Source organism: Psammomys obesus, unplaced genomic scaffold (assembly GCF_907164565.1).
Source record: "Psammomys obesus unplaced genomic scaffold, mPsaObe1.curated_primary_1811, whole genome shotgun sequence".
Lineage (NCBI taxonomy): Eukaryota > Metazoa > Chordata > Mammalia > Rodentia > Muridae > Psammomys > Psammomys obesus.
The window spans coordinates 49,672,040-49,687,235 of NW_026585644.1; the positions used below are offsets into that span (position 1 = coordinate 49,672,040).

The following is a 15,196-nucleotide window of genomic DNA, read 5'->3' on the forward strand; positions in this document are numbered from 1 at the left end:
TATATTACCCAAAGACCCCAGTAGGTTCTATGGCATGCATTCATGATCATGAAAATTAGCATTCATTTAATAGCACAAATATGTAATTATTTACATTCAGTGGAATAGGCATAGATGAGAAGGCTGGAAGGCTCAGTGGGTAAAGGCATTTGCTGAACCTGAGGACTTCAGTTCTGTTCCCTCAGAGTAGAAAGAGAGGACTGATTTCTGGAAATTGTTCTATGACCCTCACACATGTGTATGGGAGCGAGTAGATTCTTTCTTTCTTCCCCCACCCTTCTCTCTCACACCCCCCCACACTAAAAGTAAATTAAAAAAATTTAAATAGCCTTAGTCAATTTGGATTAGGTTTTGTTACCAAATTATTTTAATTCCAATTAAAACAAAACAAAACAAACAGGCTTTTCGGCCTTCAGGAAGTGTGAGGCCATAGTTAAGGTGAGCCTTGATCCTCCTGCCCCTACGTCCTGAGTTCTAGAATTGCAGGCACACACCAGCACACCTGAGATCTTAAGCTTGACCCTCTCACTTGACCTTCATATCTGTGTGCCCAGTTGTCCCCAGTGTTGTCACCTTCCTTTACAGTTGTGTAAATACTGGCCTGGAAGCCCATACCCATCCTGCCCCATTCCCCAGCCTCTGCCCAGGAAAGGGTTCTCGTGTAGGTTGGCAATCTCTACACCATGTTGAATTTTATCTCTTCTTCTCATGCCTTCCATGCAGCCAGGCAGCCAGTCCTTCCTTAAGTTACTGTAAGGACTGCCAACATGGCCTCCTTGCTGCCCAAGGCTTACTCTCGTTTTCACCACGTGGCATGAAGATGAGATATTTTAAAGTGGGAGTCACAATATGCTACCACCTCACACGAACTCAGCTCTGCCTCCCCCATGCCAGAGTGAACCACACACCCTCTCTGACTTCATTTCTAGCTGTTTCGCATAGATAAATACCTTACTGAGGGCAATGCCAGCTCTTTACCCACCTCTGAGCCTTTATACATGCTCACTTCCCCCGTTAACCCCAGATTTGCACAGGCTAATCTTTTCAGCAATTAGGAAGGCTTTCCTCTTTGACCTTGGGTGATTATCTGTCTCCAAACTCAAACTTTTCACTTGCCTTTTGGCAAGTAGAGCATAACCCACTAGAAGTTAGAGCCAAATAAAAGGTTCAGTGCCCACACTGGCACAGGCTAGTATGGGGATAGACTTAAAGTCTTACATTTTATTTTCCTTGGATGTCTTTGAAAGGCTGAGGATCTCCTTTATGCTTCAGAAGTGGCCCTTCTCCCCTTTAGTTAAAGTAGCAATTGTACATGGGCCTAAGCTGTCCTCAAAAGCCTGGATGTGATCTCCTTCAGGTCCTCTCATGTGCTCTCGGCCACAGTCTCTGGAAGAACAGTCTTATCTGTGTTGATCCGCATAGCCTATGGAAATCTAAGATCCAACATAGAAAAATACAGCGCCCCCCCCCCTCACCACAGGAAGCATTTTAACAAGCAGAGCTTGGATGTGCAAATTTCAGTTTGTCTGCACTTAAGGAAGTATTTTCCCTTTTAGTTGACTTGTTGGTGTGAGCTTCTGAGAAAGGTGACCAGCTTTCTGTCTGTCTGTATTAACCCATTCATTTGTAAAGGCCTAGCCTTCATAAATGTAGCAAACAAGGCCTGGCTGCATAATGAGAGCTGTTCATTTTCAGAAAACAGATAGTCCTCGCTTTCATATATAATTTGTACCTGAAACTGTATGTGTTCACTTTGTTATGGGGAAAGGCTGTTGAACATTCAAACATGTCATTATGTGTAAAGATAGGTTCCATCTCAGAAAATGGAAAGCTGTGCCACACTTCTGATTTACATCACTCCACAGTTTTCACATAAACTTAAAAATGTTTTCAAAATTGGCTACTAGCATACGGCAGTCAAGAGAGGAATATCTGAGGGTATATTGGCATTGATTTTGACTTGCCTAAATAAATCCTACTTTACCTGATGCCAGTCTGAGATGTATGCTTGGTTTTTCTTAGAGGCCCTTTCCTGTTTTATTGAGCATCCAAGACAGAGAAGAGAATGCATTCCATTGTATGTTCGTGGAAACGAAGATGGTGGCCTTGACTGCCTGGTGAGGGGGGCTGTATGGACACACCATACACAGGTGTTTGCTCAACCTCTGACCAGTGAGGTCTGTCTATGACAGTTTGTTACATGAAAGGTATAAAATATGAAAACAAGTGGCTGCATCACCCTTCGTTCCTCCACACACAGACGGAACAACTTCACCATACAGAAGAGGCATGTGACTAAAACAAACTATATTAAGTTTAGCTCATTTCTTAAAGATTTTTTTTTCTTATTGATGCAGATGTTTGTGTCATGTATGTCCGGTGCCTGCAGAAGAGGGCATCAGATCCCTGTAACTGCAGTTACAAGTGGCTGTGAGCCGCATACAGCGTGGGTTCTGGGAGCCAGGCTTGGGCCCTCTAGGACAGCCACTGCTACTCTCAGTCTCTTTCTTAGTGTATGTAAACCCCTGTGTCCATCTATAGCAGCTCACCTGGCTTCTTCCAGCTGCTCAGGAGTGGGCGGCACTGTTACCATCGACCTGAACATTAAACTTTTGTGGAGATGCGCAATTTTAAAATCATGCCCCGTTTTTAACTTGTATTCCAAAATGAAAGAAAGTAAGACAACCAAGCTTCTCTTTTCTGGTTGTTGGCTTCAAGCAGTTTGCTAAAATGCCTGAATGAATTTCTTAACCTCTTTGTGCCTTAGTTTCTTTGCTTGTGAATAAGGGGATTTACATAATAGTCTTCAAAGAATAGCACATTTATTTTTAACCAAGAAGTGTGATGGAAACTAGGAGAAAGGTAGAAAGTTTAAAAACTATTCATGAACACACACACACACACACACACAAAATCATCGTATTCCACTTTTCCATAGATCCTTTTTTAAATCGTATGTTTAAGTGTATCTGTGACACGCTGGACTGTACAAGATTGGATCAGAGGACACATATTCCTTTATAGGCTAAGTTTAACATTTATTACCACATTAGGGATAGTTTTTCATGTTCTTAAATATAATCTTAAATATTTTTGCATAGTATATAATGATTTCAATAGGCCACCATTTATTTAGATAAATCAACTATTAACTAAACCATTGCTTTCTAATTTTATGCTCTTTAAAATGTTGTAATGATCATCTTTGTGTTAAATCTTTTTGCACAGATGTGATTTAGGATAAATTCCCCAAAGCAGAAGTGCAAGGTCAAGAGTTTTTTTGTTTTGTTTCGGTTTTTGCTGTTGTTGTATAATGCCAAAATATTCCATACAAATTTTGCAGCAGTTTGCGTTCCGTGGCACACTTTCATGTGAGCGTCTCCTTCTCCCTCATTCTTAGCAGCTCTGCAGAACATCATTTCAGGTGACATGTTTTGGAAATTTCTATACCAGGTTTTCTTGGGGCAAATGTGTTTGCTTCTTTGCCCACTAAAGATTCCATGTACACAACAGAAAAGGGTAAAGGGTGGCGGAATCTGTAACAACTCTGAGCAGAAAGAGCCCAGCAGCACGCTTATTACACGTCTGTGGAAAGGAGGAAATTGTGGGGCAGCTACCCAGTGGAGCAGACTAGAGGTACTGAAGAGCCTCAGTTCAAAACAGGACAGAGTGGCGGTTCTCAACCTGTGAGCCGTGACCCCCCGAGGGGTCACATACCAGATATCCTGCATAGCAGATATTTACATTACAAATCATAACAGTAGCAAAAATTAGCTATTAAGTAGCAATGAAATAATTTTAAGTTTGGGGTCAGCACAACGTGAGGAACTGTATTAAAGGGCCGCAGCACTGGTATACAGGACCTGGAGCCCAGCATGGAAACTGCTTCTCTGCAGAGCTCTGAAAGGCTCCAGGCTGGGAGGATGCTTACCCCAAAGGCAGGAGTGAAAACAGGAGCCTAGCTGAAAGACCTAGCTGTAGAGCTGTACAGCTCCCATTCTTTTTGTTGAAGGATCTAGAATCAGGCTGACTGCCCCGGGTGAAAAGTTGGAAGGCCGTTTGCAAAAGAAACAGTAAAATGTTTGGGGAGAGTTAGAAAAATGATGTGGAAGTTATCTTCTTTCCAGAAGATACCATGTCTCTTTCAAGGGCTCCCTGTTATAAAGGAGGGTTCCCTTATCTAACCTTAAGGGCAGATGAAGATCATATCCTTTGAAATGCGCTGTATGTACCAGAAGAAGGAAAGAGAGCCCCAGGAAATAGGAAGGCATATGCGGAAACGTAATGTATTTTTAGAAATAGTAAGTTCAGTGAAAGGGTTGTAAGATAAAGTCCAGGAAATCTAGACTATGGAATAAAAACGTATTTACATGGTAAGACACCTAGGAACAATTCTCCTGACCCAACATCTGATTTTTTTTTTTAATGAAAATGAAAAAAAGCCCACAACAAAGGATTAAAAATAAATAGAAGAGTGGCTTTCACAAGTTCAGTTTTGGCACAATGATCAAAAAAGCCTCCCTGAGGCATGTCCTTGTAAAATTTCACAACAGGGAGGATGAAGAAGGACCTCAGACTTCCAGAGTGGAAACAAAACAAGCAAGCATTGCCTCATGCTAAGCCACCAAAGTGAGGCTGACATCAGAGTCTATTAGCAGTGTTGATGTTAAAAGAAAGTTCTGATAGATTACGGTTTTCAGCCTAGAATTCTTTATCTAGTCAAGCCATCGTTCACTTGTGAGGCCAAGCATACAGAGTCTTAGAACACTGGCTTCGTACCCATTGCTAATCAGCGTTTCAGTCAGAGTACACTTTTCTAGCAACAACCCAGAACAAGAGAGAACAGACTCTGAGGACAGTGTCTACATCCAGCAGAGTGAAGAGCTGGCTGTAGCTCAGCACCAACCTAGAAAGCCGCTGAGCCAAATCAGGGAGGAAAGTCTTGGTGGGGCTCCAGCAGGGCAAGTCCTAGAAAAATAAAAGGATCCTGGGAAACCATGGGGATTATAGAAAAGCACCTGGCAGAATGAAAAATGAAAACTCCATTTGAGTCTGATGATGGTATATTGCCCACTGAATAGCATGTGAGTTGCCACATTTTGTAAGAATGTGACTGTAGTTACAAATATGTAAGTGTATAGATAGGCAATTTACAAAGCCATCATATGTAAATGATATTAATATTCAGATTTCAGAACCACTCTATAACAAAGCATGGAACTTAATGGTGGGTAGAGACCAAAATGTCTGCATGGTCAGCCTTGAGTGTCCAAGAGTTAAGGTATAAATTACAAAGGAGTAGGGATAGGGGAGGCCAAGGATAGGCAGGGCTGAGAGAGATGTTTCTTATTATAATGTTCAGGGTCAAGAGATAGTCTGGAGTCGATGTGATGAGAAATTGACACTTCAGTCTTTTTCCAGTTGTATAGAAAAATAGTGGCTGTGTCTTTGAGGATCAAACTTGGGGCCCCATATATGCAAAGCAAGCTTGTACCACTGACCTTGATCGACTGCCTAAGAACTGAGAATCCAGGACATAGAATGCTTTGTGGAAAGGAAATGAGGAGGAAGGTGTTGTTAGCTGAACCAAGTCCTCATCTATTGCAGCTGCAAGGGAAAGAAAACACCTAGAATAAGAAACCAGGAATTTAGGCATTCTCTTTAGAGGCATGGCAGTAGCCGAGAGAGAAAACTCAAATGAGGATTATTAAAAAATTAGTCCCGCTTGGGATTGGTGGGGCAGAAGGCTCATCATAAGCAGACAACTAGGTTTTGATTTCTGAAAAACAACAAACACATCATTATAGTCAGTTCGGGTTATATTTTAGTTCTAAGTAACACAGAAATACATAGCCCAAGAGAAAAATTGGTCAATTTGGCAAACCAAAGGAAAAAAAGATCTTACCGTTGTTTTAATTTATGTTTGTGTTTTTGAACCAAGCCATTTCTAAGCGTTTCTGACTCTTACATTTCATGCTTCCACAATCTTTACAAAACTGTTAATTTTCTCAGAGGGCAGGGTTCCAACTGTATGAGGCAGAGCAATAACGAATCAGACTTGATCTCCAGAATATCACTGTACAGAAATATGCCCAAAGGGCAATGATTGCCTCCTCTTAGGGAGCCTGCATCCTGTTGCCTGGCTGTTTTGCTGTGGGCTTCATGTGCTTTGGACTCAGGACCTCGAGTGGGACATTGCAGGACCTTTGCTTTCATTGTTGTATCCAAAATGCATCTATGTTTTTGTTTTGTTTTGTTTAGCTATGAAGCAGGGGCTCAAAGAATAGCTCACAAGGAGATGATGAAATCAAAGCAAGTGCCACACAGCTTGTAGCAGTCAGTGCTGGGATTCGAACCCAGGCAGGCTAGGGTCAATGTCTGTATACTTCATCTCGGAGCCATCCTGGTGTACTGTGAGAAACAGGAAAATAAACTAAGCATAGATCTGATGCACTCAGGCCGAGAGACTATTCCCAAACAGAACGCAGGCTAGTAGCAGGGAGCTTTTCATTTCTGAACAGCAAGGGTAAAGGATCACATTTCCTGCTCTTTGTTCTGTCTGTGCTCATCACCTTCTGTCAGGGCTTATAGCTGTGTATTGCCATTTTCTTCTGAGCTAGGAACACTATACCATGACCAGGCCATGCTCTGTAAACCATCGCACCTCTGTCACCAGCAGAAGCTGCTAGCTCTTCAGGACAATCTCTGAGCCACTGGAAAGAGGAAGTGCACGTTAACTTGTGCTTACTGCATTTATGGCCTATGGAGAGCTGAGATGTGTAATGCAGGTTTCTGGTCTAGACATGTGAGATTCACAGGGTAGCTGCTTTGCAGTTGGTTCCCGTGATCTGGCTGTGAGGGATGGAAAAATCAGTGTTCCAGCCAGATTTGAGAGACACTTATTAAGGTGTGTCCAGTAGCCAAAGCCAGCCACTCTCTGGGGATAGAAGGTTGGAACAGCCAACATATTTGAAAGGACATTTTATTTTGTAAAGAGGCGATGACTTAAAACTTTATAAGAAATTATTTTGGATGAAAATATTTAAACAAACGGATTGGGAATAGAAAAGATCCGCTTCTGGTCTCCATGTCCCATGGTGTCGATCTTATGAGGTGGCTCCTGTTTCCTGTTGATGAAATGTGCTTCTGGGGGTTGGAAAGGTGGCTCAGTGGGTAAATCCCTTGCCTCATAAGGGTGAGAATCTTAAGTTCAGACCCTCAGAATCCACACAGAGCCAGGCAAGGCAGTGCGTTCTGTAAGCACAGTGTTCCCACAGTGAGATGCGAGGCGGAGACAAGAGAACCCAAGGAAGCCTGTGGGCCAGTTAGCCTGGTCAATGCAGCAGCAAACACAGAGTTCCTGCCTGGAACAAGGTGGAAGGAGAGCGAGGACAGCACCGGAAGTTGTCTCCTCACCTCCACGTGTGCTTTAAACATGTGTCCACCTACACTCACACGCTCAGAGATGGGCAGGGGGGATTAAAAACAAATACAAATTAAGAACAACCTTGTAAACAAGAGTCCCTGCAGAAAGGCTGTCTCTGGAGTGTGTGTGTATACACCCACACTTGAACGCCTTTGGTTTGCACAGCACTTTAGCAGATACACTGCATCTTGCTGTTCCCGCTTCTCAACAGTGGAGATTCTACCAGGCAGCACATTTAGAGCTTTTTCAACTTCTTTTCTTTCTTTATGTCTAGAATGACATAGCAAATGATGGTTTTTTTTTTGTTGTTGTTGTTGTTTTTTTTTTACTTACTTTCCTATTTAGCTTTTTCCTGTAGATTTAGGTTATTTGGTCCACCACAAATCACCACAGAACATTTGGCAAAATCGTATTCTTTTATCTGTGAGGAAATGGCGATCCACACGCCAGAGAAGGAGGCTTGAATAATTCGGCAGACTCTTGAGCCTACGTGTTGGATGCGTTTCTCTTGCTATTATTGTATTTTGATCACAGCCGACAGGAGAGGGTGGCTCAGCTGTGTGCCTGGGAGTGTGTTCGCGCGCGGGGGCGGTGTGCGAACGTGTGCGCCCACGCGGGTAGGTGTACATTATGTTGGGTGACAGATGTGCTCGTGAAAAAACTCTGAATGAGTCTTTTCGGTTTTAAAAATGGAACCTGAAATTTTAAGGGCTCCGAGGGTGGAAAAAAAGATGATTTATTGCTTAAAGGAAGCCTGTGGAGGAACCCTTTTGGGAAGGTTTCCCCTTCTTTATAAAGAGCAGCTCCATTGAGAAGCAGCCCCCATGCTGCCAGCGGCGCCATTTCGAGCGCACAGCCTGACGGGTGTCCTCCCGTGCGCGCGCTCAGCCCGCCGCCGCGACCTTTGAGACGGAGACAGTCTCCATCTTCTTCCCTGCCTCTTGGCAGTCATTGGTCACCTCTACCCCCTTGTGGCTCTTGTCACTGTAAATTAGTGTTGCTTGTTTTCAGGACCGTCTATAAATGGAACCATATGGTGTTTGGTGTCTTTGGCACGACATTCCTAGGAGTATCGGTAATTTATTCACATTTCGTGCTAAGCAAGATTCCATTATGTGGCCGCAGCATGACTTACTTATGTTTTTACCTGCTGGAGAACATGGCGTTGCTTCCAGTCTGGGGCTCTTCAGGAGCGTTGCTGCCGTGGACATCTGTGTACAGATTGATGTACAATCTTCAAAGCACATCCCCTCATCCTCCTCCTGGGCAGAGCCAGCATTTGCGGATGTTGAAGTAAGTTAATAAGACATGCTTTTGTCGAGGCAACATGTGCAGACATCCATTAGTTCTGGGGCTGTAGCTCAGCTGAAGAGCACTTGCCTAGCATGCCTGAGGCCCTGAGTTCGATCCCAAGCACCACACAAACAGATGCTGATTAAATCCCTTCTGCGTGCAGGACAGAGAGGGCCCTGCCCTGCAGAGGTGTACACAAAAGCCTATATAATGATATACAGTGAGTGTGCATTGGAGAGGGTGAGCGCAGTCATGTGCACAATTGGAAGCCAGAGGAGAGTGTCAGGAAGCTCCTCTTAGCCTCCTCCATTTTAATTTTTGAAACAGGGTCTCTCACTGAACCTGATGCCCTTGGGTTGGGCTAGCTGGCCGGGGACTCCTGGCATCTGCCTCTGTCCTCACAGGCTGGAGGGATAAACAAACATGACCGTGCTCAGTTTTCTCACATGGGTGCCGGGTATCTGAACTCAGGGTCTCCCGCCTTCATAACAGACTGCGCCATCCCCTGCACAATAGCTTTACACGGCAGTGAGAGTCATTTGAGAAAGAAACAATCTCCCTCACCCCACTGTTTTATAGAAGCAGTTGCTATGGCCGTCCACTGTCAGAGTGGAACCCTGATCCCACAGCCCCTTGACCAGTCAGTGTGGGCTGCTAGCGAAATGAGTAGTGGATTCCTCCCAGGGGAAGAGCTGCAGAATTAGCTGCTGGATTCCAAATCTGCACTTGGGAGTGACTTCAACATTGCTCAGTGCAGTGCTTTTGTGATTTTAATTTTTATGTTTAAATTTTTTCCAATATACTATTTGTATACAATGGACTATGGTCAAATTCACACACACACACACACACACACACACACACACACACACACACACACGTATCTGAGCTTTTGGCCACTTATTTGGGTTCCTATGTCTACCACCCTTCTCCGCCCCAATCCTTTCCAACCCTCAATACTAAGTAGGCAAGGAAGGTTAGAGGGGAACGGGGACATAGATCTCTTTAGACTACCTCTTGCTGTTTAGGGCATCTAGTTCCTCTAGTCTTCCAGAGTACCAGCAACCAGCAATCTAGCAATAGCAAAAGCAGCAGCAGGAACACAGAGTGGCAGTGACCAGCAACAGCAGGAATGGCAGGGTGGCAGGGGTGGCAGCAGCCCCCACAGGCCCTCTCAGGGTTCTCAAGAGTGCTCAGAGTTCCAAATGTAAACTATCTGCAGCTGGCAAAAACCATGCCCCTCCTGAAGCACAAGACAGTCACAGTTAGTGGCTGTGAACAGTCTGAAGCAGCCCCATATTCCCACACCTGGGATTAAAACTAAAACATAGTCACATGGTTTTTAAAGAAACCCAAATTCTCACTTCACATGCGCGCGCGCGCGCGCGCACACACACACACACACACACACACACACACACACACACACACGAGTGAAAGGCTGATGCCATGTGTCCTTTTTCCTCAAACATTTTACATCTTAAGTTTTTGAGATAGGCCCCTCATTCAACCTGGAGATCACCTATGGGCTGGCTAGCCAGCGAACTCAAGATACTCTCCTGTCTCTGCACCCCGTAAGTACTGGGGTTACAGGTACTTGCCCTTACACCTGCCTTTTACATGGGCTAGGGATCGGAGCTCACATCCTCAAACTTAGGCAGCAGGCATCTGAGTAACTGAGCCATCTCCTGAACGTTTCACTGGATTTGGAGTTAAGTCCTACTCAGTTGCCAGTACTAGCCGTAAACCAATTATGGCCTCGGCAGGCATTAGATTTATGGGCCTCCTGCCTCAGCCTCCCGAGTAGTTGAGATTACACACCTGAACCGCTAAGCTTGGCTTCCTTTCTGGATGGTTCTTCTACCTCCTGTAGTACCCTCTTCAGTAAGGAAGAACGAGAAACAAATATTTAATTATATGAGTCCTTGTAGATGGAACCAGACCAGTCTGAGCCTCTCTTGCCATCTCTGCTTCCCTCCCAGCTCGCTGCCTGTGGATGGTTAGAGAAAGAAGTGAGACTCAGGTTTCAGGCCTGTGCCAGGCCTGGGGAGAGTTGATCTAGAGACTTAAGGTGAGATTTGGCCTGTGCTTAGCGGGGACATGATCGGGAGGCCCTTGGCCCTCCAGACACAGGCACGGATTGGTGTGGGTCCCCGAAGCCTGATATACCCTGCCGGAAAGGAGGTTGTTGGCCACTGATCATCAGCGGAGTTCTGATTATTCAAGACAACTTGTGTCAGCATTCCTGATGGAACTCTGGTGTGGGGTGTGGGGTACTGGAAGGATCCCCGCCTGAAGAATTAGGAGCTGGGGTTGGGAATGTGCAAGCTCTTTTGAGCTCTCTATAATACTCAGCTATAGGAAATCCATTCCCAGACACAAGAGATTCAAGATGGCCCTGGTGTCATGTAGCAGGTGAGCACTTATCGGCTACCGTGGGTACATACACTGGCTACTCATCCGCTTTAACCCCAGCTTTAAAATTATTCATTCATTCGCCGTGCTAGAGTTTGAACCCAGACCTTGTGCTCCTAAGCAAACACTCTACCACTGAGCTTTTGTGAAATAGAAATTTTGTTATGTATCCAGGGTTGCCTTCCACGCATATTCCCTGTCCTTATAGTGAGTATTGAGATTACAGGTGTGTGCTATCGCATGTGATTCATATTCACAGACGACACAGTACCTGTCACCTCACAGGTAAATCACGAGGGATAAATAAAATCAGACACATGAAGGGCTTTGAAAGCGGGCACCGCCCTGAAGTCCGTGTGAGTCCTTGCTTTTGAAACACTGCTGCTGCAGAAGTTTCTGGGCGTTTGTTCCGTCTCCATGGCATTGTCCTTCATTGGAATGAATGGCATCTTCACATAGACCTTCCCCCTGGCTCACTGCAGTGCTGAGGATGCGCCTTAAAAAGATTGGGCTTGGGAAGCCAATGGCCACTGAGGAGCAGAATGAGGACACTGGGGATGGGCCTGGGAAGAGGACTCCCCAGACAGGCTATCAGAGAAGCCTCTGTGGGATAGGTGTAGCAGGGGACCTGAGTCTGACCTCGGAGTTCATGCAGAATCAATCCCTTGCATGATAAGGTCATCCTGCAGAAAGCTCCCAGTTCCTGTCTGGAAGCAGAAGACTATCACTGACCTCGCAAGAGCCTCAGGACCCCAAGGCAGGTGAAGGACACAGCTCAGTGTCTGAAGCAAAGTAGAAGCTCAAGGAAACCTGTAATTATCCCTTCTTTCTATCTCTCCTGGCACCATGGACCTTCTGATGTCTAGTGCCTTGCCTGCACGTGGGTTTCCCCTAGACTATGTACAAGGTTTATCTTTTTTCATAGTCACAGTATCACTAAAAAGTCACCTGATAGCCTGTAATAACATATAGTAATTTCAGCTTGGGATTAAAAAATGACTTTTGTTTAACGTGGAAGGGGGATTGTTAGAGTAGAAAAAGCTGTGGACTATAAAGGAGGAACTTGAAGACATGCATGTGTTACGTATGTATGTATTGTGCTCATGTATACCGTGACACTAATAAAGAGAGGTCAGAGGATAACTTAAAGGAGTTGGGTCTTTCCACTATCTGGGATTGAAACTTAGATCATCAGACTTAGTGGCAAGCGCCTTTACCTGATAAGCCATCTTCCAGACTCAACTTGCTTCAGGCCATCTAGCCAGTCAGTTCTCTTTTTTCCACACATTGAGTATTTTCTCAGTGCCAAGCGCTTTGCATTTTCGTCTCATGGAATTTCCATGACAACCCATTTCACAGATGAAGCCAAGGCTTATGGAGAGGAAATAATTGGCTGAGGTCATTCAGCGGGTAAGAGACAAAACTGGGATTCAGGCCTGGTATGAAGCCAAGGGCTGTGGTCATCTCCCCCACTGTTTTGTTGGCTTCTGGCCTTGGCTAGAGAAGAAGCCAATGGTGATTTAGCTTGAAGGGGGATCATAGTCTAAGAGAAAAGGAAAGTAGCTCAGAAGTCTGTCCAGGAGAGGTAAGAAGTCTAAAAAGATTTTATGAATACAGCTACCTCTGGAGCAAGTGGAATGAGCCTGCATTTTAGGAGTGGTTCAGAACTTTCCTGTGCATGGTTGGAGGGAGGTATGGGGTCTGTCCATAAGTCATTCCAGCTGCCTGGTTCTGATGCCTGCTAATAGATTGCAGAGTTGTGCAGGCCTGGGGATGCGCATTGCATCATTATCTGTGCTGTGCAACCATGGGCAGGATTTGTGATGAAACGGACTTGGCTGTGAAGTTGGACCACTCTACTACCCTCTGTACTCGGCCACCCCTCCAGTCACCGACACTGAAGTCCTGCCGCCCTGGATGGAAAGCCTCCTCACTTGGCTGACTGGGGCTTGGCCGGTGCTGCAGCCATCTGCTCAGCCTGCAAAGCTCTTTGTTGCTTTTGGCATGTTTAATGGCTTAATTTCTATTTTTCTGTTGGGAAATACAGTTCGCCAGCATTGGGGGAGCAGTGGGTGCTAAAATGGCTTCTGATTGCTATCTTGAATGTTAATATCCTAATACATTCTACTATCAATGAACTGTCCTCCCGGCTATGAGTCCCAACTCCCCTTTCGCAGAGATAGTTGTAGTACCCGCCTTTGGATAGGCCTCGCTGCCCATCTCATTCCTTCATTGTCCTCTTCCCCGCCTTTCACAGATAGTATTGTGCTTCCTCAATACCGCCTGCAGCCGTGGGAAATCTTTGACTTGGAGGATATGAGAAAGTGTTTCATTTTGTTTGGGGGTTAGCAGAGATGATTTAATCTCCAAAAGGCATTCATCATTTGAATTCCATGCTCCGGGGCAAAAGGGTCCCTGATCATTTTGAACTTTGGCAGAGACAGAATTCTGGTTTAGTGCTTGCTATTCAGCAAGGCCAAGGGCTGATTCTCCTGCCTGTAACTCCTTGCTGGCATTGGGGTGTGTTTCTGTGGGGTTGTAGTAGTGTTTGAGAGGTCTAGGGAAACCTGGCTTTACCCACACATTTAAAATCATGAACTCTTGTGGAATGATGAGAGAAGTCATTGTGTAGGATCCTAGTTGGGTATTTGGTTCTCATCTGGATCCCAGGCTCAGGCGAATGGATTCTGTGGGGTAACTGAGGGTGGCCCAAATCTGCTCACTGCCCTCCTTCACTCTCTGACCAGACAGTGCCTGAACTCACCCCAGTTTTCTAATCCATAGAAGATTCCTTGATATAAATGAAATTTTGAAGCAGACAGAAAACACTCCCAACCATGACAGGCTAATTCTAGCTATGCAACGGGGCTCCTGAGAGGCTCTACAAACCTTAATTCTGGAAAGGGTATGGGTTGACTTGGAGAGGACATTAGCTCCACTTCAGTTTTTGTGCCTCTCACAGGGGCTCACAGTAGATGTTCATCATGTAGCCACCTCAGCTCCCCTCTCTGAGTGTCATGCAGACGCCACTACAGTGCAAAGCACTAGTCTGTTCTCCTCCCTGGGGACGGAGGCTTGAAGGGCTGAGGGGCCCAGAATATACTTTAGAAACCCTGAATATACTTTAGAAGTCCTGTTCCCACCTGTATGAATGGGTTTGGGGTGTTTTCTGACCAAGATAAACGAGCAGAAGTTGGACATGTGGACCTCACACTTTCTGCCTAGCAGGGAGGATAACTACATGGGCATCGTGCTACAGTTTAAGAGAAACTGTGATTAGAACATGTCTCCTGTGCTGTGGGAACCTGGAAGAGGGAGGAATGCCTTCTGGTGGGAGTATCTAGAAAGCCTCAGAGAGGAGGCATTAATTGCCCTCGACCTTGAAGAAGCAGGAGATGTCCAGCTCACTGCCTCTTCCGAAGGATGACTTGCTAAGTGTACACTTGATCTTTCCTGGGGGTGTGGGAGAATGACAGGAGGGGATGGTGGCTCCTGTTTTTAAGAAATGCACAGCTTGTTGGGGAGAGAGCCTGGCACTGCTTTGCCTATTGGAACTCCGTGTATACAGATGGATGATTGGAGGTGGGAGAGTTTCATGGTGTGGACTTGGAGACCCAAGGCTTTACCACTCTCTGCACACTCTTTGCAAAAAAAAAAAAGAGTTCCTACCGTGCAAAGATGTCTGAACTTGAGAGGTCCAGCACCCCCTCCCCCAATTTCCAACCCACTGCCTGATTTCATCAACCTGGTTCTGTATAGCAGGTTAGCTGAGCTTGAGGGGGGGAGAGAGCAGGTGGTGGATGAAAGGAGAACTTCATTGGTGAGCAATTAGAAATACTGACTCGCTTTATAGCCCGGCTGGAATCTGTGGGCCACAAAACACTTATGTAGCCAACAAGTGACCTGACATGGGGGATCAGGGTATAGGGCACCTTGTGAGCCTTTGTTTCTGTTCTATCTTCTCACACCTCTTCTCTCTGTTGCTTTCAGGATCCTTCCATACTGTTGTTCGTTTTTCTGTTCTCCCTCTTACTCACTGGGTTTAGCCCTGTTCTATTTCTT

At 45.4% G+C, this 15,196-nt stretch overlaps 1 protein-coding gene across 2 annotated transcripts in view; it reads left to right on the forward strand.

Moving 5' to 3' along the window:
• Prkce (protein kinase C epsilon) overlaps window positions 1-15,196 on the forward strand; it is a 484,873-nt gene that overhangs the window by 164,562 nt on the left and 305,115 nt on the right. The window lies entirely within an intron of this gene.